Below are 25171 nucleotides of genomic sequence, written 5' to 3'. Positions count from 1 at the left end.
GAGGATATGATCACCGAGATTAATCCTGTACAGAGCTGGATTTGCTTCTTTGCTTTCACTCACTAGGCAAAGTGTGGCTGTGCTTCGACAGCTCCAGATCTTAACGGTTCAGCACTGCAAATGGCTGTTTTCATAATATGTGCTCAGTATCACTAGCTTTGTGCCAGTAAATTGGATATTTAAGCACAATGGCCTCAGTAATCAAAATCGTTCACTTTCATCAAGGGGCCTTCCTGAACCATTACTAGATTGCATCTATTCTTCTCACTGGTAGAGTGATCTGAAATGTTAGGCACATTAATAACTTTCCCTGATTAGGATCCCCACTATTTAGCAGGTACACTGAATACATGCTGAATGCTTGAGGAACCTTGGCTTAGATCAGAAGCACACACTTTTGACTATGATAAAAACCTATAACTGGATTGCAGTTATTGGGATACTTTACATCAGCCATCCCCAACTCTCCAGATATGTTGGACTACAACTCCCATCAACCCCAGCCAGCATGACCAGTGGCCATGCTGACTCAGGAAAATGACAGAGTAGTCAGAGACACCGCTAGCTTTGAGGGGACTGTGGGCAAGTTGCTTTCTCGGCCTCACACCACTGCCACCCTGCCAGCCACCTCTGCTTTTTTTTAATCCGGGGGTGGTGGGGTGGCAGCAGCGGTGGCTTCCCCTCCTCCTAGCCCACTGCTAGCCAAAGGAAACAGAGCAGCAGCCAGCCAGGTGATGCTGCAGCCCCGCAGCATGCCGTTTTAAATTACCCTTTCTGTTACTTCTTTAACTTCTGAGCAGCAGCGTTCTGAACCAATCAGATGTTGTCATGGAGGGATGGGGGATGGGGCAGCCAATGAGGGCACAGCATTGGGGAAAGGGTGGTCTTGACATTGCTCCTATGCCCTCATTGCCATGCCTTCCCAAAGGCAGCATCTGATTGGTTCAGATTGCTGCTGCTCAAAAGTTAAAGAGATAAAAAGTTAATGTAAAATGGCGCGCTGCTGTGGCCTTATCCTGCTGGCTGCTGCTGCACTTCCTTTTGCCAGTAGTGGCCTAGGAGGATGAGGAAGACCTGGAACACCACCACTGCCACCTGCAGGAAAGGCATTTGGGAGCCCTCCCAGACCATGGGGTGCCGGACCTCCACCCTATGGTGCAGTGCCAGTGGGTCCAACACATCTGGGGGGTGCCAGGTCGTAGGAGGCTGCATGACATCCACACAAATGCATACCTTCTTCTGGGATATTAGTGGTTTAGATGTATTTGGTGGGGGTGGGAGTTAGGGATGTTAGAGAATTCCGCCATGGACTCCAATGAGGCCGGATCTTTAGAATCCGGCCCCTCGGAGTCTGTGGCGGAACAGAGCAATCCCCCCCGCCACCCCGCAAAATTTTCCTGGGACGGACCCTACCTGGTGTCAGCCGTCCAGTCTGTCCACTGCCCCAGTCTGCAGCCGCGAATGGCTGCCCCAGTCTGCGGCTGCCATTTGCCTCCCTACTTTAGCTGTGATAGGCTATGTAAGTATTTACGTAGCCTATCACGGCAAAGAGCAGGGATGCAAACGGCAGCCGCTACACCATTTGCGTCCCTGCGTTAGGCGTGATAGGCTACGTATATATTTACAGAGCCTATCATGGAAAGAGCAGGGACACAAATGGCGTAGCGGGCGCCATTTGCATCCTTGCTCTTTGCAGTGATAGGCTACGTAAATATATACATATCCTATCATGGCTAATGCAGGGACGCAAATAGCGCTCGCTACGCCGGATGCCATTTGCGGCCGCAGCCCGGCAGTGGACGGAAGTCTGACTGCGGGCGGGCCCGGCCAGTGGCTCCGCAGACTCGCCAAGGAGTGGAGCCAGACGGGCAGGATTCTGGGGGGAGGGATGGATTGCCTCCCCCCCCATGGATGCCCCGGACCGGAACGGGATAAGTAATCCATACACCCCTAGTGGGAGTGAGGAGATACATCTCCTCACCTATAAAAATTGAGATGACTGCAGACTTGGCAGGGGATTCCATCCCCTCCATGAGGCAAAGCTCTCACTGAAAAGACTGCTTACCTACTACTGGGGAGATGAAACCTGGTTGGGAATAAGATGAGCCCTGGCATTTATGAATGGTCAGTTCCAAAACCTTAAGAAACAACAACCCAAAAATGACTTGGAGCAGTAGACGTCATGAAATGTTAAGATGTTGTGCTTCCTTGAATTGGCCCCATGCTGCAGTAACCCTTTTTAAAGGTGTTCTTAGAATCTGAGAGAAAAGAAACTTACCTTGTAAATAAAAAATTAAGTATTTCAAGATCCTGGGTCCTTATCTCCTGCATCCATGCTTTGGAATTCCCTCTACAGCTCTTGCGTCTGAAAGGAGCATTGATGGGAAGGATAAACCACATCAATATTACACAGGAAAATAATAAGGAAGTACTAGAAGACCATTGTGGTCCTTCACCTATGGACTTGAAGACATATTTCAGTCATCTATCCACTTTCTATCTCTGTAAGGATGTTAAGAGCCTTGTGTGGCACAGAGTGGTAGGCAGCAGTACTGCAACCGAAACTCTCCCCACGACCTGAGTTCGATCCCAGCGGAAGCCGGGTCTCAGGTAGCTGGTTCAGGTCGACTCAGCCCTCCATCCTCCCGACGTCGGTAAAATGAGTACCCAGCTTGCTGGGGGAAAAAGTAGTCACGACTGGGGAAGGCAATGGCAAACCACCCCGCTATAGTCTGCTATGAAAATGCCGACACAAGCGGCATCCCTCTAGAAGTCAGCAATGACCCGGTGCTTGCACAGGAGGAACCTTTCCTTTCCTAAGGATGTCACACTGAAGCTTATGACCGTAAGGGTGGCCAACATGTAGCAACATTTAGCAGAAAACCGCTGAAGAGACTTTAGTTGGATGGATGAGTTGACAGTCAAGTCAGTGTTATAGTATATAAGCATAGGTTCTTACAATTAGGATGGAGAAGTTTAAATTAGACTCAGCTTGTGTTTGTTTCTGCGGAGTACATTTTCCAGAACTTCTTGGTATCACTTATCCTGATTTTTTTTTAAAGAAATCTTCATACTGCACAGAAATAAACAGAAATGGGGGTGGGGGTGCCCTCTCTTGAATGAATGGATGAAGCTAGGGAACATTCACACAGCACAGCAACACCTAAGGAGAGAGATGAGCACAACTGTTCAACAGGGGTGAGCAACACACATCCTGTAAGCCACATGTGGTCCCTGCCGCCCCATACTGCACTGCTGAATTCTGCAGTGGCCGACTACAGAGCTGTTTGCCACTGAATATCGGCAGTAAATCACCAATTTTTAGGATTAAAAAACAAAATGATTTTTTAATTTTTATTTATTTATTGATTTCATTTCTATACCACCCAATAGCCGAAGCTCTCGGGGCGATTCACAAAAATTAATGGGGGGACATCTGGCCTACGGGGGGGGAGTCCAGGAGGTGAAAATAGCCCCCAGATCTCACCACAGTTGCCCACCCCTGCTTCTATATGGGGTGTGTGAGGGGGTGTTAGATGGCAACTGAAAGTGCAATGTGGCTTACTTCCGAGCAGACAGGCATAGGATTGTGCTGGGCCTCCATGAGTGGCAAGATTGAGTCTGTGTAATGTTTGAGTTACTTCGGTACGAGGGAGGGGGTGTTTGAGATCACAACCGTCACACTCAAGGACACAGCAGAACTGGACGACTGCAGTGGCTGGAAGGGGCGGCAGAGGCCACATCCAGCAGACACTACTACTGTCACTACTCAAAATCATTATGACTCTCATTTTTGGCTCCATCAACTTTGCCTCTGTCCTGCTCACCCCTGAGACCCTTTTCCAGACTGGAATTTGGCCCTCGGGCTGAAAAAGTTTCCCCCACTCCAGACGTACATCTTGAGAACAACTTTGCTTGCTCTCCATCACCATGCTGGTATTTTATGGGCAAGAGACCATGAATAGCACTGCACCCAGCAGCAGAAGGCAGCAGGAACATGGACACCACCAATAGTTAGTGGGGCAAACATTTTGCGCCACCTCCCAAATTGCTGAAAGCACCAGTGCCCCACTTTCAGGGAGCCCACATTTGTGCCCACATGGGGGCTGGAGGGCTGGATGGAGAGAAACAGCCATCTGCCGTTGCATCTGTTTGCAATGCTGGGGTGGCCAATTTAGGTGGCATTCCCGGCAGCCAATCGAACACACTGCTTGGCCTTGGGGGGGCAGGGCTTTGTGGCGGACCAGAGGGAAAACTCCCGCCCTCTGGTCCACTCCTGGGCTATAAATATGGGCCCAGTTTCCCTCCCCCAACCCCCTCCCCTCAACATTGCAGCTTGTGCATTAGGTTGGCAGGCCATTTTGGTCTCTGGCATAAATCAAATACGTAGAACGTGCGCCAAATGTAGAAGCACCTCTGCCGTTGAAGATCCAGCACAGTCTAGCTCACCTTAGCCCCATGACTTCTGGCTTCTCTCCTTGCCTGTTGACAGGATACATGTGCTTCCAAAGCTGGCTTTGGTTGGCATGGAGTCCCATCCACCTGCTTTCCCATGGACGCGCTGTACTGCCAGCGAAGCCGTCAGGACGATCAAGCACAAATCTGCTCAGTCGTCTTTTCTACCCCTTTAATATTTTTGTGTCCTGTGTTTTAAGAATCAAACTGGCTGCTTAAAACCAAAACCACAGTGGGCTCGATTGAACTAGAACTTCAGTGCCTGTCCAAACCATTTTTTTAAAAAGTGGGGGCGGGGAGGGAAAAATAGTCGTTAGAACTACTTCAGATTGAAAGAAGCCGTATTGTTTCCCCTTCGCAAAAGGGAAACCTCATTTACTTCAACTTTGTTCTGTACAAGCATTGGTCTCCAAATTCCTTTTGACTGGCTTTCCAACTCCAGAAGTTGCTGTTCTCAGCCTGGCGTGCAGCGGTAAAGTCTGAAGCGCAGGTGCTCACCGTAACTGTCCCCGTATCTATGCCCTCAAGGAGAGTCCAGAAATGGATGCAGCTGCGTCGATCCGTATCAACAAACCAGTTCTAGCAGTTCCATCTCCACCAGGAGCAGGTCTTTTGTAAAGCTAAGGAGACTTAATTTCCCGTTCAGGACCAAGCCACTGCAAAACCTTTTGCATTACAACAGGGAACACAATATATTGTTGTTGGGAAAATTCATTCCCCCCCCCCATCCCCAGCTATTACGAGGGCTGCAGCTAGGCTCAGAGAGAAGAGGGAATTCGGGGGGGGGGGAGATGACATCAGCATCCCTGCTGATTTAAAAAAAGTGCAGTTTCTGCATCCCTGTATAGGGGTGCACGAACCCCAGTCACCAGTCCGGCTGGGGGTCCGTGGGGGGGGGAGGCGATCCGTTCCTCCCCCTGGAATCCTCCCTGGCCGGCTCTGCTCCTCGGCAAGTCCACGGAGCCGCTGGCCGGGTCCATCCGCAGCCAGACTACGGATGCAAATGGCATCCGGCATAGCGGACGCCATTTGTGTCCCTGCTCTTTTCGTGATAGGCTACGTAAAGATTTACGTAGCCTATCACGAAAAGAGCAGGGACGCAAATGTCGTCCACTACACCAGATGCCATTTGCATCCGCAGACTGGCAGCAGACAGCTGCAGACTCAGTGGATGGACCTGGACCCGGCCGGTGGCAGGTAGGGTCCATCCAGGCAAACTTCTAAAGAATCCGGCCTCATTGGAGTCCATGGCAGAATTCTCCACCATCCCTATCCCTGCATGCCCTGGCTTCACTACACCATTGCTCAGTCTGCTTCATCAGCCTGTTTGGCTTTCTGAATAATCCCAGACACTTTCCTATCAGGCCTTATCTCAAACAAGACTTTACCAAAACACTCTCATGGGGGTCCATTGAATCATTAAGGGGGCAATCCTATGCATGTTTGGACAAAAAAAAAAAAAAAGTCCTACAACTCTCAGCACGCCCCAGCCAGCTAACTAAGCCTTAGGAGAGGCATGTCACATTTTTAGAATGGGGAAAATAACACGCAAAAGCCGGGAAACCACCAAGCAATCAGCAGTTGGGTTGGGGGAAAGAAGGCATGATTAAGATCCCTGGTGGGCCAGACTTAGCATGCAGGCAGCCTGAGGTTCAACACCCTTGCTTATCGGGGATCTCAGTCTTCACCACTGCTTGTCTTTCACCAAGTATGTTCACCACTGCTTCTCACAATCATAAATCATTACAAGGTGCTCATGATGGAGTTGTGAGGGGCGGGGGGATGGAAGAGGAGAAGTAAGAACGACTGTAATTTCTCAGTGAGATCACAGTAGGACACTTCTGCTGTGACTCCAACCATTTTCCATATCACCAGGGCAATGCCCACCATGGGGTAGGGCACTGTAATAAGACATGCTGCAGTCTTAGTTAAGTAGAAGGGATTGTAACCCATTGCTGCCCCGCCTTGAGGGTGGCTGTAGATGTCTCCTAAGTGTGATCCCTATGCTCAAAAGTATTGGGCAAATGTGTCATCCACGCAACTGCCTTCTCATCAGTTGAGTATTTTACAATACTAGGCAGAGTCTACCCCCAGCCGCACTTCATTAGGGATGTACAGATTGTATGAAATCCGCTCCATATGTGTTTCACAGATTGTCAGGAGCCTTTTGTTCCAGCATCTGTTCGCACAGACCGATTCTATTTTTTCCCCCTGTTATGCGGAAAAATACGCAAATAATTTCGTAAGAGGGTTTGCAACAATTTACATAATTTACCTTACTTTGTAACATTTAGTGTATTGGCCCCCATTCCATTCCACTTTTCCCCATGTACATTTACCAGTCTCAGCAGAAACTTGCATATTTTCCTACGAATAAATATGCATCAATTTCAGGAAAGTAAAAACACACCAAAAAAATCCCAAAGTCCACGGACTCTGCGTGGCCTGAGGAGGTCAGGCTGCAGCAGATTCTGCAGGTCAGATTCTTAGAAATCTGAGCTCATTTCAGTCCATCTCAGATTTCTCCAGTGTCCCTACACTACATGGGTTCAATTGGAAAATAAGCAGTGTGCATACATGACAACACACAATAAGTTTGTGTAGGTATCCAGGCACAAAAATCGGGATGATTGCAGTGAGTTACTCTTGCAAGTGACATGTGCAAATCTGGATGTTAACCAACAAGGGGTGGTTTTTATTTGAGCTATCAGGATTAGCTATACTTTCTGCTTTCATAAGCAAAGGAAGATATTTACCTTAAAATGGGAACTTTTGCCGACATCTACAAGGTTAAGGGAAGCACGTGTTCTCCCTACCAAAGGTCTATTCTTGAATTAAATTCTTTATTCTATACTTTTCAAAGAACAAAACCACCTCTCCCCAAAAAGGTGTTTCCAAGTACATTTTCAAAGTGCAATACTTCTGACAGAAAAGCCATGTTCCCATGAGAGGCAGAGAGAGAGAGAGAGAGAGAGAGAGAGAGAGAGAGAGAGAGAGAGAAAACGAGAGAGAAAGCATGTACGGCAGAAAACTTTCTCGTTGATGCATGCAGTTTGTTTTTTAAAATGATATTATTATGAAGAGATATTAAATAATTTACCCTTCAAAAGAGCACCACATTTCTCTCCTTGAGGAGAGAATTCTAAACATGGTCAAGTCTCACAGAGAAAAGTTGGCCGTGTGAACAAGACCATTGCTCTATACTGACTTTCCTAGACAACTGTAAATAATTCAGACGGGAGCAAAACATGGAAGCAGAGGAAGGACTCTTCTCCCCCCAGATTGCTACTGGGTATAAACAGAATCCCTTTGTCCTCAGGCTAATAACTTGGTTGAAGCTGGATTTGGGAACAGCAGTATTATCTCAACGGTTAGCTTTCAACAGGAACAGTACCAGTGAAGATGGTGATCACTTCCTGTCTGGAACTTGTAGTATGACTTAAAAATATGAGAGTAAGGCCAGCAGTAGTATATGTCACCCTGGCAGAGCCCACTGCAGATGCCTGCCCCACTTTTGTTTTTCTGGCCCAGCACTCTGAGCAGCACTGGGTGGCTGGATCTGGCCACCCTTTGTAATTTCCCACAATGCCCCCAACCTAATGTCTTTCTGGGGCATTGTGGGTGGCTAGACACAGCCACCTAGCACTGTTCGGAGTGCTGCCAACGCAGCCAGATAAATCCACCAGGGCCCCCTAGCAGAAGTGGGGGCCCACCAGAGGATTCTTTGCCCTGGGCTCCATCAAACCTGATGCTGGCCCTGAATAAGAGCTCTGTTAGATCAGACCATCTAGCCTAGTTTCCTGTTTTTAACTGTGCTGAGCTGGGAAGCACCTGGGAAGCCCACAGCAGGACAAAAAGGCAACAAGCCCCCACATTCCCCAGCAACTGATATTCACAGACACGTTACCTTTGAATATATTTCTTGGTTTAAAATGATTTTGGGGCCTCCTTCAAGGGTAGAGCCCTCCGAAGGTGGCATTCAAGATAAAAACAATATAAAACTATGAAAAACAAATACAATGAAAACACAATGATAAATATTCAATACGAATGCTATAAAAGCATGAACCCTGTAGATATCATGGCAAATAGCCATGGATGGATAAATGCCCTCCATAATTTTTCCTAAACTCATTAAAGCCATCTAATTTGTGGCTATCAGCCCATCTTATGGCATCAAATTTCATACATTAATTAATTACGTCCTTCCTCTCAATATCATGTATGATGTGAGATGGCTGTGGCTACGCAATGATGATATGTTAATTTATACATTTTATAAGTGAATAAAGGCACTTTTTATACTCTCTGTTTACATTTTTTAAAATTACTTCAGAATTGGCACTGAAAATCAGTCCTGGCCGAATCCTGGCTGCAGACGTATATGGTTCCTTTATTTCAGTTTTTAATTGCATGGATATATGAGAGAGATGTTGAAGTTGAGTTGGAAATAACTCATAAGTAGTTCATCTTGTGCAATTGGGGGACAGTGGGGAGAGGGAAAAGAAGGGAGAGGAACTGGTGACATTTGCCAGCTAAGGAATGTTTAAATTTGCTTAGCTGTCAAGCTGTCACTCAGAACAAAAATAGACAATGTGCTATGCCAGAAACAGTTTTGTTTTTCAAGAAGTAAGATTATTCATTGTAACTGTTCATCCACATCCATTCTTCTTACATGTGAGCCTTTTAGCAGCTTACACTGCTACAAAATCTCTTAATCGGAGCAGTAATACACCCAGTGCATTCTCCAGACATATTTCTTGCTGAGGTGGCCAACTTCAGGAAGCAGGTGAGGGCTCTCTTGATAGAGTGCTTCTACACTTAAGTCCCTGCACATTAAAAAGTGTCTGGGAGAAGGAGCCTAACCTTTCCCCTGATTTGCTTGTTTTCTACATGCGAGGAATTACTATTTATTTTGTAGGGCAGTGCATTCTATCATGTGAATTCCCACCTGGTATGAAGTGGTACAGCCCAGACACAGGTTAATCACCTTAGTGAGTACTAGGCCAGACAGCCATTACCTCAAACTGCTACAATACACGGCACAGAAGTACCACAGCAAATACTTGCAGTTGACTGACTGACTAAACAATGATCCCCACAAATGCACATCAAACAGGCAATATGCAGGCTGCCCACCGTGTCATACTCTGAGTGTTCCAAAAGCTAGCTGATTTATGTTTGGTGACTTTGTGAACCTGGTGGTCTTCCACCATGGCCATTATGGTTAACTTTGCCCTCATGGCTGGCTGAAGGCCCCTAGCTCAGGAGGTGAATTTGGGCTGAAATTCAGGAGCTGACCATTTTGGATAAGTTTTGTTTCCAATAGCCACCTGAGGTGCTAACCTCAGCAGGTCCATCCTATCATGGCAGCGGCCACTGGAGTAGCAGCAATGTTGCAGGTGGAGGCGAGAGAAGGAAATGCTTCCAGTATGATATTCGCCATGTATAACGCACATAGTTGCCCCAGAACAGCTGCTCTAGGATAGGTGGGCCATGTATTCTACTTTAAAGAGGACAGGCCTTGATTTGAAGGCTTCCTCTGTTTGAAGGGCTGTCCAGTTCAACTCTGATTTAAAGATAAAGAACCAGAAGAAGGGAGAGTGAGTGGGAGCCTTGAAGTTGCCCATCAACAGATCTTAGGCAGAAGGTTGAATAGGCACACAGGAGGTCATCTGTTCACAGTTTTCCCCACTATGGTGTGACCTATTGTATTTATATTTAAATTATAGTGATTATTTCCAAGTGTGTGTGTATGTCCTCTTTCATGGAAGATAATAATATCAATGGCTACTAGTCATGATGGCTATATATTACCAGCAGTATCAGACGCAGAATGCCTCTGAATACCAGTTGCTGGGGAATGGGAATGTGAGGGTGCTATTGTGCTCATGTTCTGCTTGTGGACCTCCCATATGTATCTGGTTGGACTAGACAGGCTTTTGGTCTGATCTAGCACAGCTCTTCTCAAGTTCTTATGATCTCTTGTCCTCTTTTGGGGAGATGTGTAAGTGACCTATTCTAGGACTGCACCATCTTGTCCAAGATCATATGATCTGCAGCATCTATCCCCCTGCCTCCCAACCAAAAACATATGCATACAATAACTACAAAGAAAGAAAGAAAGAAAGAAAGAAAGAAAGAAAGAAAGGTTGTTATTTCCCCTTTAAACATCCATATCCCTTTCCAGCCCTTCACTCCGGTCCCACCTAGAGATCATTTTGTGTTTGGGCATAGAAAGCTTCTGTTTACGTGCAGCAAATGAGGCAGGAAAAAGGGGTATGTAAAACAGCATACAAAGAGATGCTTTCTGTGTGAATGGCGAATGCAAAATTAATGTCTAATTGTAGGTGCAAAATATCTTCCCCAAATATTTTGCGAATCCAATTTAGATGCACAGCCAGGCGTGCAAAATCCTTATTACATACGATTCTGGATTCCTAAATAGAGTGTTATCAGCCCAGGCAAATTAGACCTTTCTATAAACTTTTCAGCCACATATCTCCATGGCCAGCACTCAATGTGGCCAGCACGCAAAGACTCTGCCAGAACAAGAGGCATGACCCTAAAATGGAGATGGCGAAGGACATTCTGCTCTTCCAGATGCAGAGGTTTCAGAGCTACCTTGTAGCACAGACATAGCCATCAAGATATAATGGGTTGAAGCCAAAGCTATACATAAGGAAAAGCACCACTTGCATTGTTCCACAAACACATATGCAAGGGTTCATGAGCCCATCCAGGCTTGTAATGTCTATTCTGATTGGCAGCGGCTCTCCAGGGCTTCAGACAGAGGCCTTTTCCCATCACCTCCTGCCTGATACCTTTTAAATGGAGATGCCAGGGATTGAAACTAGGGTCTTTTACATGCAGAGCATGCGCTTTTCCACTGAGCTATGGCCTCTCCCCTAGTGAACACTCAAGGAGGTGCTGCATAACGTGGGACCCCCTGACACACATAACATTTGAATGATTGTGGCAGGAGTTTTATACAATTACGTAAGAGCAGAGTCAGGGAGACCAGACACCAGAGCCTGAAGGGAGAGCAGGGAGAAGCAGCCTGAAAAAGTGTAAGTACAGCTAGAGCAAAGGAACTTGCATTTTGCAACTCTTATTCACTTTTAAGGTCTTTTGTATCTCTCAGCTCTATTGTGTAAATGCCTTTAGTTGTGATCTGCTTGCTTTGATTTACCAGTAAACTGTTGTGGTTAAACTCTGTGTCTAAAGTAGGGGTGGAGGAGAATTCCGCCATGGACTCCAATGAGGCTGGATTCTTTAGAATCCAGCCCCCCGGAGTCCGTGGCGGAATGGACCCCTTACCTCCGCCACCCTGCAAAGTTCAACGGGGACGGACCCTACCTGCTGCCGGCCGGATCCGGGTCCATCCGCTGAGCCCGCAGCCGCAGCCGCTGCCGGTCTGCGGATGCAAATGGTGTCTGGCGTAGCAGACGCCATTTGCGTCCCTGCTCTGTTCGTGATAGGCTATGTAAATATTTACGTAGCCTATCACGGCAAAGAGCAGGGACGCAAATGGTGTCCACTACACTGGACACCATTTGCATCCGCAGACCAGCAGCGGACAGAAGACCGGCTGTGGACGGGCCCGGCCAGTGGCTCCGCAGACTCGCCATGGAGTGGAGCCAGCTGGGGAGGATTCCGGGGGGAGGGACGGATTGCCTCCCCCCCCCGCGGACCCCCGGGCGGAACAGTGAATGGGGTTCGTACACCCCTAGTCGAAAGTGATGATCACCCCACGTCTACAGCCTAAACCCCACGTTATTAAAACAAAGGCAGTAAAAGAAGGAAGGTAAGGCTCTTAGGGAGCAATCCTATGGCCGCTAGACAGCAGCTAGAGAGCTGTTATATGGATATGCTGTTATCTGGGAACCAACCTCCCCCCATTTCCGCACTGCCTCCGAGGCAGCATGGAACAGCCCTGTCCTCCGCACTCGCAAGAGGAGCGCGGAACAGCCAGAAAGGGGCGTGGCTGGGGGCGTTCCGGGGTGGGAAGAGCGTAGCTGCCTGTACGACACATCCTATGTGTTGTACAGCAGCCTCCTTCCCTGCTCTGTGCTCCCGTGGCTAGACAGCCACAATCGGCTGTCTAGCAGAAAAAGCAGGGCAGGAGGAGCGCGGAGGAAACGATCCCCTCTGTGCTTCTCCTGCCTTGCTTGGGATAGGCGGTCGCCTCCGAGTTCAGAGGCAGCTGCCTATCTAGATAGGGTTGCACCCTTAAAGAAGCAAGGAATCCTTAAGGAGTTGCTCAGGAAGTCCAAGTCATAAAAAAAACACACCGGACAGTAGCTCTCCTGTGTTTTGCCACCACCTTTTCTGTACTTTTTCTTACCAGGAAAAATCTGTTAAGGAAGAACAGGTGGGATAGCTGCCCTATACCTTTTGAGTGTTGGTTCTAGAAGCCCAATGAGCTAAATCAAATGTTAATCCTGTGTAGAATAGATCCATTCATTTCAATGAGTCTACTCTAGACAGGACTAACATTAGATTTAATCTTCTGTCTGGAAGCACCCAATGCATTGTGTGGATCTCGGCCTGAATTATTTGTGTATAACTGGGAGGTCACTTGCTCTATACAGACATCATGCGGGACAGGGACGTCTGTGTGTGCAAATATGAACTCCTAAAAGCCGCACACGTTCACTGCTGTCATGTTCAGAGACTTGTCGCCAGAGCGAGCCTAGTTCACCGCAACGGGCTCACAGCACCGAGAGAGCTTTGACAATCAGTCTGGACAGCCAGCAGTTCACAATAGCGGACATGTGCTCCTCTTTTAAGGGATAGGGGGGCTTTATGATAAATAATAGGAGCTGGTTATATGCTGTGGGCAAGAATTTCACTGCTCATTCCCTTTCACCTCCCTTGTGCTCCCAGGGCCCTAAGCACAATGGATGTTTTTGCCTCAACCATTTTTCTCCCACCACATGAGCAAAGAAGAGTTGGTACTTTAGCTTCTGGGTGAAAGGCCTGTTTTAAACTTGCCCTTGCGAGTTGGGACATGAGAAAGTCACCAGCATGGAAAATGTTGTGCATCTTGGCTTGAGGCCGTCACAGAGATGAGCAGAGGGGAGGAAGAATTTTGTTAGCAAATGTCAGCTCTGCATGTTCATATATAGACGAGTGGCAGTTTAACATTTTATTGCACAAGCCACAAACCATGAGAAAAGAGTATGCATTCAAAAGAGTATGCATTCTCTCTCTCTCTCTCTCCCCCCTCCCCATAATACGAGATCCTGGGGTCATCCCATGAAGCTGATTGGTGGGAGATTCAGGGCAGATAAAAGGAATTACTGCTTCACACAGCACATTAATTTTTGTGAACCACCCAGACAGCTTCAGCTATTGGGCGGTATAGAAATGAAATGAATGAATGAATGAATGAATGAATGAATAAAGTCAAATTCTCTGTCACAAGATGTAGTGATGGCCACCAATATGGATGGCTTTAAAAGGGGGTTAGACAAATTCCTGGAGGAGAAAGTTATCATTGGCTACTAGTCCTGATGGCTCTGTGCTACCTCCAGTATCAGAGGCAGTATGCCTATGTATACCACTTGCTGGGGAACATGGGCAGGAGGGTGGTGATGCATTTGTGTCGTGCTTGTGGGTTTCCCGTGGGCAACTGGTTGGCCACTGTGTGAACAGAATGCTGGATTAGATGGACCCTTAGTCTGATCCAGCACGGCTCTTCTTATGTTCATATGTTTTTAAAAATGCAAATAATGAAAAGAGGGGGAAATATATACAGTATAGTGTGGACTCTAGGCCCCAGGGTTCCAACATATTAACAAAGTTTGCTCTGCTTAATGTGGTGCTTCTGGGTTTACCTCTCTTGGTGCCTGTCAAGGCTCCCTGCCCCGTCTGAGTTTAATTTTATTTTTTAAAGGTTCTTTTAAATTTAAAGAAATCAACTGGACATGCTACCACATTCAAAGGAGTGGTTTTGTGTTTTGGCTGACCCAACCTCTGCTATTTTGAGATTGGACAAGCCCGTCCATGGCAGCCATTTTGTGACAGTGCCCACAACACTCTTTCAACATTTCAAATGTGCCCACTGACTGAAAAAGGTTCCAGACTGACAACAGATAACAGACTGCTTCTACATCTGAAGCAAACTTGTGAGATCCTAGGATACCGGCTATAATTTTTTAGACTGCATGTGCTGCATTCCATTCATAAGGTTTATTGCAGTAAAATGTGTAAGTTCTAGTGCCATGTTATTCTCATAGTTTTATTGGTATCTTGTATTTTGCGTTTTTAATTTATCCGCACCCTGCCCCCAAAACATTAGTTATTGGTTGAATGAAAAATATGATAAATAATCCTTTTTGAAATGAAATCTAAGCACTGCTGTTTGTCTTCTATGCCTCTCTGTGTGCATACATTTGCTAGAACTAGTATTTCATTTAAAAACAAATAAAACAAATTTAGGGGGGGGGTTGTTTTGTTTTTTAAATGGTGCTCATCAAATGGATTCCAGCTTCTGCCTGGCATTCACTAGGCACAGCGCCTGGGTCAAGGGTAGACATGGTGGCGCACCAGTTGAAGATCCACACCCCAGCAGGGGCTCACTGACAAGAGCTCCCTGCAGTTGCTCCTCCTGTTCATCACTGCAACCTGCTTGTTCACCTGCCTCTCGCTCTGGCCCAGGCAATGGTGGTGGTGAGAAGGGGAGCAAGCAGATGCCCCTGCCGCCTTGCTCACCAGCTCTCTGCCTGTCAACCAAACAAGTGGTAGCAATGATGGGAAAGAGGAGGAGGAGCAATAACAGCTAATGACAATGGCGGCGAGAAGGGAGACTCACTGAGGGAGTGGAACCATTGAGGGTGTCTTGCCCAAAGGCCCTCAAAAGTCTGGAGCTGGCACTGACTAGGGGCTGTCTTCATTTCCAAACACAACTCCCCAAGGAGTGTCATTCGCTGCAAGCAGTGCCATCAGCACCATGCAGACCCGAATCAGGAGGAAGTGCAACAGCATCAGGCTGCACGTCCCAACGTGAAAGGAACAATGTATTCGTGGGGAGCTACCATGTAACTAACTACATCATATTGTTACGGCAGCCTTCCCCAGTCTGGTGCTCTCCAGATATGTGGGACTACAACTCCCATCATTCCCCAGTCAGCAAGGCCACCTGCCCTGCTGGCTGGAGGGGGTGGGAAGGTGGATTTTATTATTATTATTATTATTATTATTATTATTATTATGTATTTGTTTATTTTTATTACATAAATTTATATACTGTTTTCCAGTAAACTATCAAAGCGGTTAACAGGAATAATAAAACGATAAAACGTCACAATAAAAGAAAGATAAAATAACTTGTCAGCTCTAGCCATACTGGCTGGATCGTCCCTCAGGGAAAACCTCTGTGAAGAGGTGGGTCTTGAGCAGACATCTAAAGATCAGCCCTGAAGATACCTGCCTAACGCCAATGGGGAGTGCATTCCAGAGGGCAGATGCCACAACTCTAAAAGCTCTACTGCAGGTAAACTTCAGGAGCATGCAACAATGTCAGACTGACTGACCCGAGCTGCAAAGGTTGCTGCCTTTGTGGTTATTTTTGCTGTTTGGATTGGTTTATTTCTCCTTTGCTTGACGTTAGTATAATTATTATTGGATTGTTTCATCCTACTGTATATTTATTAATGTGAGATGTTTTTATGTATGATCATTTAAACCTTGCTATGATTAGTAATGGTTACATTATTTGGAAATGTCACGTTCCGTTGTGTACATTTTCTTGATGTTGTCGTAAGCCGCTTTGAGCATGGTTTTACCATGGGAAATTGGCACACAAATAAACTGATGGTGGTACTGGGAACCTCATTAAAGCTGCAAACCTATACACCCGAGGTGGGGAATCCTTCCTCCCACCCTGCCTGAGGGCCGCATTCCTTCAGGGGGAAAGTGGTCCAGAGCTGGTGGTGGTGGTCAATGCTGAGAGGAAGGGAGGGAGAGTGGGGGGGGGGCAGAGAGAGAGAGAGAGAGAGAGAGAGAGAATGTACACACAGAGAGACCTCTGCATATCCACAGCTGACTCTCACTCAGGCAATTTCCCATGCTGCTTGGCTGAGTTCTGGAAAACAGCTGAGCAACAGAGAAATCAGAGGATGCCAAGACCCACTGCTCAGCCACAGTCCCCTTTTTCTCACTACTGAGCTGTTTCCCCCAATTGCTGGAGCAGTGGGGTGGGATGGAGGCAGAAATCATGCCTGCTTCCCTACTGCCTCCATCCCTCGCCTCGTTCAGCTCAGCAGCGGGAAAACAGCTGAGCTGGATGGGTGAAGGGAGATCACAGGGAGGAGCCTAGCAAGACAGGCTGCCAGGCTAGAAGGATGGGGAGCTGTGGGCCCCAGGTTGCCTCCCTTACTAGTCACATTAACTCTGGAATAAGCCCCACTGAACACAGTGGGACTTACTTTCATTCATTTCATTCATTCATTACATTTCTATACCACCCAATAGCCAAAGCTCTCTGGGCAGTTTACAAAGACTGAGCTGGTTTGTTTTATAGCATTTTTTGTTTTTCAGTGCATTTCAACTGAACCTTTCTTTATTTTGCATAGTTTTGTATCATTTTTAACTTGCATGCTGCTTTGAGAGCATTCTATCCTTAAAGGTGGCCTAAATAAATAAATAAATTACTTTGGAGTAAACATGCCTTTGATTGCCCTGTAAGAAATCATCCCTACTATCTTGGCCTCAGCCCACTAGTTTAAATCTTACCTCAGCACCCTTCACCTCCTTCCCCACTTCCTCCAAATTGGCAAAATGGTGATAGTAATATGGGCCTGCCTTAGAGGCATGTTAAGAATTAACTCAGATAATGCCGGGGAGGGCAGAATCTAAATCAGGCTCTAATGGTAGTTCTCTCATTGATTTACAGAAGATCTCCAAGGGTTTCTGACTCCCAACAGTTTAAAAATTGCAAGTAATACTGCATGTATTAATTAATAAATAAATAAATTCTCAGCCATGGCTAACCTTGTTCTAATCACTTCTCTCTTGGCCTCAGTGTTCCTCACCTATAAAATTGGATGCCTTTGACCAGATCTTTGTGCAGCTCTGACTGGTTTCAGAGTCTGGTGTTAGAGTCCTATCTGCACTAAGGGCATTTCTACACCAGCCTAAAATCCTGCATTTAAAACAGGGCTTTCTGCTTCTGTTTTAAATGCAGGATCACAACTGACTCCCTTTACAAGTGCTTCCTTTCCCCCCTCCCCTTTCCCCCTCCTTCTCCCTGTATCTGAGTCTTCCATTATCTTTCATGGATCTCACTCCTCTTCTTGCCGCTTTAACTCTTTTTCATGGAGGAATCTGAAGTGGAACACAATGCGGTAATTTGATAGCTCATTATCTGCGATCTATTTAAAAACGGAACAAAGGGCATTTAGTGCAGGAGATGCCCTGGAGGGTCACAGCAGGATCACAGCATCATGTAAAGAGCCCTCAAACTTCAGTGAAGGAGCAATCTCAATCGCAAAATAAAAGCTCTGTGTGATGAAGCCCCAATTCTGATGTAGATTTGTATTTGTATAGGCAGGTTTATGGGGAGGTAACCAGCTCCACCCCCTGAGTCACCCATGTTGCATCTAGCTTTTCCCCCACAGCCCCAATTTTGCACTTGGTTGACCTCTGGGTTCTAGTAAAAACAACAACCACAAAAACAATGGAGATCCCACATGCCCACCCTGGAGGAAACGTCTGTGAAAATGCCTTGAGTTTGAGCCCTATGTCAAGTTATTAATAATAAAAGATAATGAGGTTGAATGTGGTTTGAGTTTGTAAGAAAGCTGCTCAGTATAGACAAGGTCAGCACCACCTAAGATCCACATTAAGCTGAAGACAGCCCACTAGCCAAGCAGAGGGTCAAAAATAGAAGGTTTACTAATAGGGCCAGCCCAAGACATTTTGCTGCCTGAGGCACAGCAAGAAATGGTGCCCCCATCCACCGAACACACACACCAAGTCAAGGTGCACAGTATCCAAGGCTAGCCAAGTTATTTTGGCACACGAGGCAGAAGTATCACAAATTCTTCTCCCTCTCCATGGCAGTGAAAATACAACAATAGTACATTAAATAACCAACAACTTGCTACCCTTTCATGACACCCAAAATCCACTGCCTGAAGCAGCCGTCTCACTCTGCCTAAAGATATGGCTGAGGCTAGCCCTCTTAATGAGTCCCTGGAAGGCCACCATACTTGGTTGGCGTGCCGCGTTCAGCTTGACAGGTCACAGGTTATACCGGCCCGATTTAGCCTCATGCCAATTTCCATTCATCTCAGTTGTTGGCACTCTGATGTTTTGGCCTAGCTTAAGTATTCATCCAAGAATGCTCTTCAAGGAGAAGTGGCCTAGGCTACAGCAGATAAGAGCAGGAACCTGAGAGCACAATTGTGGGAGAGAAAAATGGGAAAGCCAGAACAGACGTGGCAAAACTCAGAAGGGAAAGGACTATTTCAAGGTCAAGAGGGTAACCTGACTATCAGCCACTGCCTAGGGAAGCAAGTCAAGGCAGAAGCAGAGTGATAAGGGACACAGATGGCTCTGGGGGACTCATAAACAGACTCCTTAAACCCCCTGCATACTAACAACACACTCTCCAAAACTACAAAAATAAGTGCATTTGCTTGGCACTGGTGGTTGTGAGCAAGTCACAAAACTACATTTGAAGCTCTCTTCTGCAAATGATACATGGCACTACTATCATCATGGCTTAGATTTATTATCACAGTGTTAAAACTTTCAATATTCACAAGTGTACACCAGCAGAGTTGCTTAAAATAGTTCAGACAGCTAAATATTTGTCCTAGCTAAGTAGGTACAGTTGGCAAGCAAATTCCAAGATCAGGTTCAAAATCGATACATCGTGGAGGCATCTGTTTCTCAAAGCAAAAGCAGAAGTGGAGCATTTGCAGAAATTTTGGCAAGAAACTTAGGGGAAAGAGAAGGGGAGAAGCAAGCCGAGAAGGGGAAAGGCAGAAGCAAGTGTGTTGGAAGGGTTCCCAGAAGACGAAACTGAGCATAGAAGTTCGGAAGATATGAATAGTTGTCCACGTGAAACTTTTTGTATATTGCTCCTCTTTTAAAATGGGCTCTGCACTGTAACCATTTTCATAATCAAGCAAACAGAAGTGGGTCCTGCAACAAAATGTCGCACTGTGGGGTGTTCCTGTTCAGGGTTCCAGCCAGCTAGCCATGCCCTGTTCAGGATACTCCATCTCTTTCCCCCTCCCTCCTCCCAGTTTTCCATTCTTTCCTCCAACACTGAGTGAGCATTCTGTGGCCACTGAGTGTGCAAAGTCCTTACTGGGCTATTTAGGGGGGCTCGTTCCCCGCTTGTGTTTTTTTCTTTTCTTTTTTAAATTCTGCACACTTTGGGATTCTTCAAGCTTGCCAGTACCTCCCTCTTGTGTGTGGCCAGTGCCATTTTGGCAACATGATCCACACTTGGAGAATTAATTCACTATTAGTATATAGGATAGGTCCTATTGATCAGTGGGATGTACAAAGCCACAACTGAAGATAGGACTCCAACCATATCTAATCATAGTCTTGGGGTGCTTCCAGGCAAGGTTACTATTGTGCCAATGCCTTGACTCATTCATAGAATTTTACAGGGGATCCAGACGATGATGTCTTCCTCCCATGTTTTCCCACTGCATCTTCCATCTTTTGTCTTAGTAAAGAAAACTTGTTAAGGAGGGAGACACAGAAGAGCTTCACAAGATCTTTTGATTGGTAGTGCTAAGACCCCTCCATCTGAGACAGCCTTCCCAACCTGGTACCCTCCAGATGTTTTCGGCTACAACTCCCAGCATTCCTGACTATTGACCATGGAGCTGATAGGAGTTGATGTCCAAAACATCCAGAGAGCACCAGGTTGGGGAAGGATGGTCTGGAAGCACCCTTGGCTCAGTGCTGAAATGAAAGTGCACACCGCGCAGAAGTACGCCAAGGTACAGTTTGGAGGAAGACTGATGACAAAAAAGAAACCATTAGCGGAAAAGAATGGCCAGAGCATAGAAACAAGCATTTGTACGTTCATTGAAACATGCATGCATGCATGGATTCTGAGTATAAGCAAACCTGCAGAATTCCAATGTGAGGGGAGGACAACAGAATGCTGATGGTTAAAGCATCGACTAGCTTTGAGCCAGGATCCAAAGCAAGGGAAACCTAATAAAGGGCTCTGAAAAGGGGAGAAGGGGAAAAATCCCCAAAGCAATTGTTTGGAGGGAAAGCACGCTACACAGTCCATTACCAGGTACCAACCCTAGCAGTAAGTGAGGGTTCACACAGGGCAGCTCGAGATGTTTGGCAAAGGAAAAATAGTGCCCCCTCCATTTACAAAAGCTGACTTGACTGGTGTTTTTTTTCTTCAGCACTAACAATGGGACAGCATCCTCCAACACTCCTGAAGGCAGCAGCCTGGCTTCGGGACTGCAGGGCAGGCTGTGTGGCCCACAGCTCCCTCCTCCAACACTTTACTGCCACCTCCCAGTATCTGCTGCCTGCCTGAGGCAACCACCTCAATCCACTTAATGGTAGGGCCGGCCCTGGGGCCATATAAGACTCAAACTCAAGTCTAGCTGGAAGTGGCATTGGCCAGTGCTGGCTTTCCTGCAAATGAGAAGCATGGCAGGGTTGAAGGAGAAGAATAATTCCCAGCCCCAGAACCTTAAAAAGGGGTGATACATCCCATACAGTTGACCATTGAGCCTGTCAGTGTCTCCAAAACCACCGGAAGCCCACTTGCCTATGCCTCTTGCACAGCTTTGAAGGCAGGATGGAGGCCCTGCTGGTTAGGGCTATGCTGGTTAGGGCTGATGGGAGTTGTAGGGCAAAACGTCTGATGGGTCATAAGTTGCCCACCGCTGCTTTATAGATAGCAATAGAAAGAGATGGTCCAGGTCCTTCAGCCTGCTGATCAGAGATACCTCCTCCTTCCACCCACTTATAGGAAACCACAACAACAGCCCCACGGTGGGCACCAGCTTGTATGGCATCTACATCTCCACTTTCATTTTTTAAAAGGGATGGGCTTTCATGCCCTCGCAGGTACAGAGAAGACTTGGACACCATACTGGCAGCTCAGAAGAGAAATAAGAGTCCCAAAATTATTACAAAAATCCTAAATTGTTGCGAGTTTTTTGTACTTGCAGCATTGGCATCTTCTACACTAGCCAGGTGTCTATGACCTAGTTTTCACTGAGGTTGTAACCTTGTGTCTCTGCTATACCATTTCAGATTGCAGGTGGGTGGCTCTTGTGATCTGAATGCTCCTATGCACACGTTCCCTGCACATAGAAAACTAGCATGTCAGGGAGAGGTCTAGGCGAGAATCCTGCTTCCTGACATCATTTTTATGTGTGCAAGGGGAATTCGTTTTGTGTGGAAGAGCATTCAACTATATGCTCAGGGCTGACAGGTTTGAAGGCGGGCATGTGGAAAGTGTCCTCTGGTGTGCTGCGTCTTCTGTCACTGGGTCCTGGCAGGCTTACCTGGCTGTGGGGGCAGCAGGCCAAGCAGGCAAAAAAAAAAAAAAATTAATGTGCCAGGCCAATAATTACAACAACAGCAACAACAACGAGGCAGCGGCAGGGTGGCATCAGCAGTGGGCCCTGCCTGTGCACTGAGCACTGGCGGCTGCCCAAGAATGGTGGGTATTGACACCAACCCTTCATGTGTCCCTGTCTTTGAGTGCTTAGGGCTGTGGAGAGTGTCATGTCATTTCTTCACCATCAGTGATTTCCTTTTGTCATTCATCTGTGCTGCTGTCTAATGTCTTGTATACTTTCCTAATGCCACAACAAGGTCAGTTGCAATGTAGCTGTTGTCTCTTCTCCCCCTGCCATCACACCACCAGGGGATAAATTATTCAGAAGTAACTTAGACCTTTATTTTGTGTATGTGTGTGGGGAAAAAAACTGTCTTAACAGTGGTGCTGGGAATTTTGGTGGTGCTGTGAATCCATTCTGGGCTTCAGTCAGAACTATAAAGGAGATATCCAAGGTGCTGAACCCCCAACATAGGTTTGGCAGCTTGGAGAGCTCCTTTAGAGTTCTGGCTAGTTCTGACTGAAACCCAGAATGGATTGGTAGCCCCATTGAAATCAGAGCCACCAGCCCACACTACGTCTTAACACTCAAAGCATCACATCTCGTGACGTTTATGTATTGCACAAGGAGCAAGATAAAGCATGTAGCAAACATCTAAAATAACTTTTAACCTTTCATATAAAGAATGGCAAAAATAAGTGGCTTGGAAGCTTCTGCTTTTAAAAAAAACCACACAGCTCAGCGTAATCAAAAAGACTTGGTGTTATCTTCTATTGATTTCATTGGCAAGTCTCCAAGATTTCCTGCCTAGTAGTGCCTAGATGGCTCACTCAGTGTGCTACTCTATTCTTAGACTGAGCTCCTATGCAATATTTGACTGTTAAAGAAAAGTGAATTCTTTAGTACAAGTTGCTCTCTCACACACATATATATAAAAGTGAGAAGGCCCACAGGTGGGCTTGCGGGAGGGTGGGGGGAGGGTTGTAAAGGCTGAAAAAGGATTAAAGTGGAAATCCAAAGTGCATTTGCCTCGGAGTAAGTAAACATGTATAAGATGGTGCTGCAATTTTGCGTGTATGTGCAAAAATGTGTGCTACTTGATAGGATATTATCTTCTACATAGCTGTTGTGCCAGGTTCCCTAGAACAAACACAAAACACTTATTTCCTTGTTCAAAATTATTTGGCTCCCCAAAGAAAATGTACAATCTTTACGCAATTGGATTCCATCAATTTGGCCTAAGATGTTGTCGCCCACATTTTTTTTAGCCCATCTTATTTTATGAATAGTGGGATGAAAATAGTTGAATATCTGTTTTTGATGTCAGACATGCACCATCATTAAAAAAAGAAGAAGTCCCAAATCAAACCAGAACGAGTAGCTTGCAATTCACAAGTAGTCCAGTTTCTCCAACGGAGTCTTAAAAAACAGGGCATTGTTTCATGAGATTCAGGAAGGTGGTGAGTTTTTTCTTCTGGTTTTCCTACGTCCCCAAGATCGAAAATGACACCGTCATGGAGCTTACCGCACAACACGCAAAGCAATTGCAAATTTCCCCTTTCGTGCCAAATCTTGAATCCACGAGAACGTGGGAGCACCGTGCTCTCCGTTCAGGTTGCCACTTCCGTGCCTCAATTCTCCCCCTCCCCCATCTCGTATGTGCTGGTATCTGTGCGTGTGCACAGACATGCACGCGCGCGCACACACGCACACGTTGCTGCAATCTGCACATTGGACCGATGTGCCTTTGGGGGCTGCTCTCCCCAGCATAAGCAGCATGTGCCTGTGTAAGTGGCATGATGTCCGAAGTCTACTTCTAGAGAGGTACCATGCGTGCTACACACTCGGCCGCAACAGAGCCGACTGCGCCCCTCCTCCGAAACTCCGACTGAGGAGCATCCGCGAACCGGGGCGCATGATGTTGATGCTCCGGCCATGGTTGGAACACACACACGGAGAAGGAGGGCGGGCTGGCTGGCGGGCTGGCTGGCTGGCGCTCAGGGAGCGCCGGGCTTCGCCTCCGTCCCCGGCGCTCTCCGCCTCCTCGCAGCACCAGCCGCGGCACGCTCCCCACCCCGCGCGGCTGCCTCCGGCTCTTCCGGCAGCGCTGCCCAGGCTCGACACGGCAAGCGCAGCCCTGCGGGAGGCAGCGCTGCCCGGAGAGACGTGGCGCCCTCGCAACCTGACAAAGGCTTTGGCGGTCGGGGATGGCCCCCGCGCCCCTCCCGATGCCCCCGCTGGCCCTGCGGGCAGCTCGGGGGCCCTGCGCTGGGCCACGCATGCCGCGCAAGCCCGCGCTTACCTGAGGGCGCCGGCTCGGCGTCAGGCTGGCTCCGGCTGCATCTCCTTCTCCGTCACACCGCTCCGAGCGCCATGTTCGCCGCGGCGTGTCGCTGGGCAGACAGGCGGCGGAGGCAGGCGAGGAGGCACCGCTCGGCGGCGGCGGCGGCGGCGGCTGCTGCTGCCGCCGCCGCTACATCCGGGCTGCCGCCGGCCGGAGCTCGCTCGAGGCCGCCTCACGGTGGCCGCGCGCCGAGATGCTCCGCGGCGCCGGCCCGGAGGCGACGAGCGCAGCCAGAAACGCCTCCTGAGCGCGGGGGAATACAGAGCGGGCGTGCTCCCGGGGGATTTGTGTCACAGATCTCTCTTCCCCGCCCCTTTAATCCGCTGCGATGGATGGATGGATGGATGGATGGATAGATAGATAGATAGATAGATAGAGATAGATAGATAGATAGATAGAGATAGATAGATAGATAGATAGATAGATAGATAGCCAGCCGCAATGATACCCAAAGAGGAGGTGCTTTCGCTCTTCTGCGTTGCAAAGTGGTTGCATTATGATGCCGATGCTCTGTTGTGGTTAAACATAACTGGGGGGGGTGGGTAAGAAACTCTTGATCTAGTTGATCAGAATTGCTGATTCAATCGCAGGTCACAACAAATCCTGTCTTTTTTGCATGCTACTTCTAATGGATTTTAAATGTTTATCCTCCTCCTCCTCCTCACCATCCTGGGATGGCTCGGTGTTTACACCCCCCAGTCCTTCCTCCACCGTATAAGTACTATTTAGCATTCATTCAGTGCTCTCCTTGAGTGCTCACATACATGGTCTACGTAGTCTTTGCAATCAGCCT

General features: G+C 47.4%; 1 protein-coding gene across 3 annotated transcripts in view; it reads right to left on the bottom strand.

Moving 5' to 3' along the window:
• Positions 1-24639, bottom strand: part of PAK5 (p21 (RAC1) activated kinase 5) — a 168622-nt gene extending 143983 nt beyond the window's left edge. The window contains exons 1-2 of one of the 3 annotated variants that reach the window (XM_084824935.1): positions 24337-24578; positions 2279-2365 (exon numbers count right to left, since the gene is read on the bottom strand). The gene's annotated coding sequence lies outside the window, so the exon portion shown is untranslated. Of the gene's footprint in view, positions 1-2278; positions 2366-24336 lie in introns of all 3 variants that reach the window. The other 2 variants (XM_084824973.1, XM_084824964.1) reach the window with 2 other exon arrangements.
• Positions 24640-25171: the final 532 nt, after the last annotated feature.

The sequence above is a fragment of the Heloderma suspectum genome, chromosome 1 (assembly GCF_057233095.1).
Source record: "Heloderma suspectum isolate Gila_16-S chromosome 1, 16-S_ref, whole genome shotgun sequence".
NCBI lineage: Eukaryota > Metazoa > Chordata > Lepidosauria > Squamata > Helodermatidae > Heloderma > Heloderma suspectum.
The sequence above is the reverse complement of the archived record's forward strand: the minus strand, read 5'-3'. Positions and strand labels throughout refer to the sequence as shown.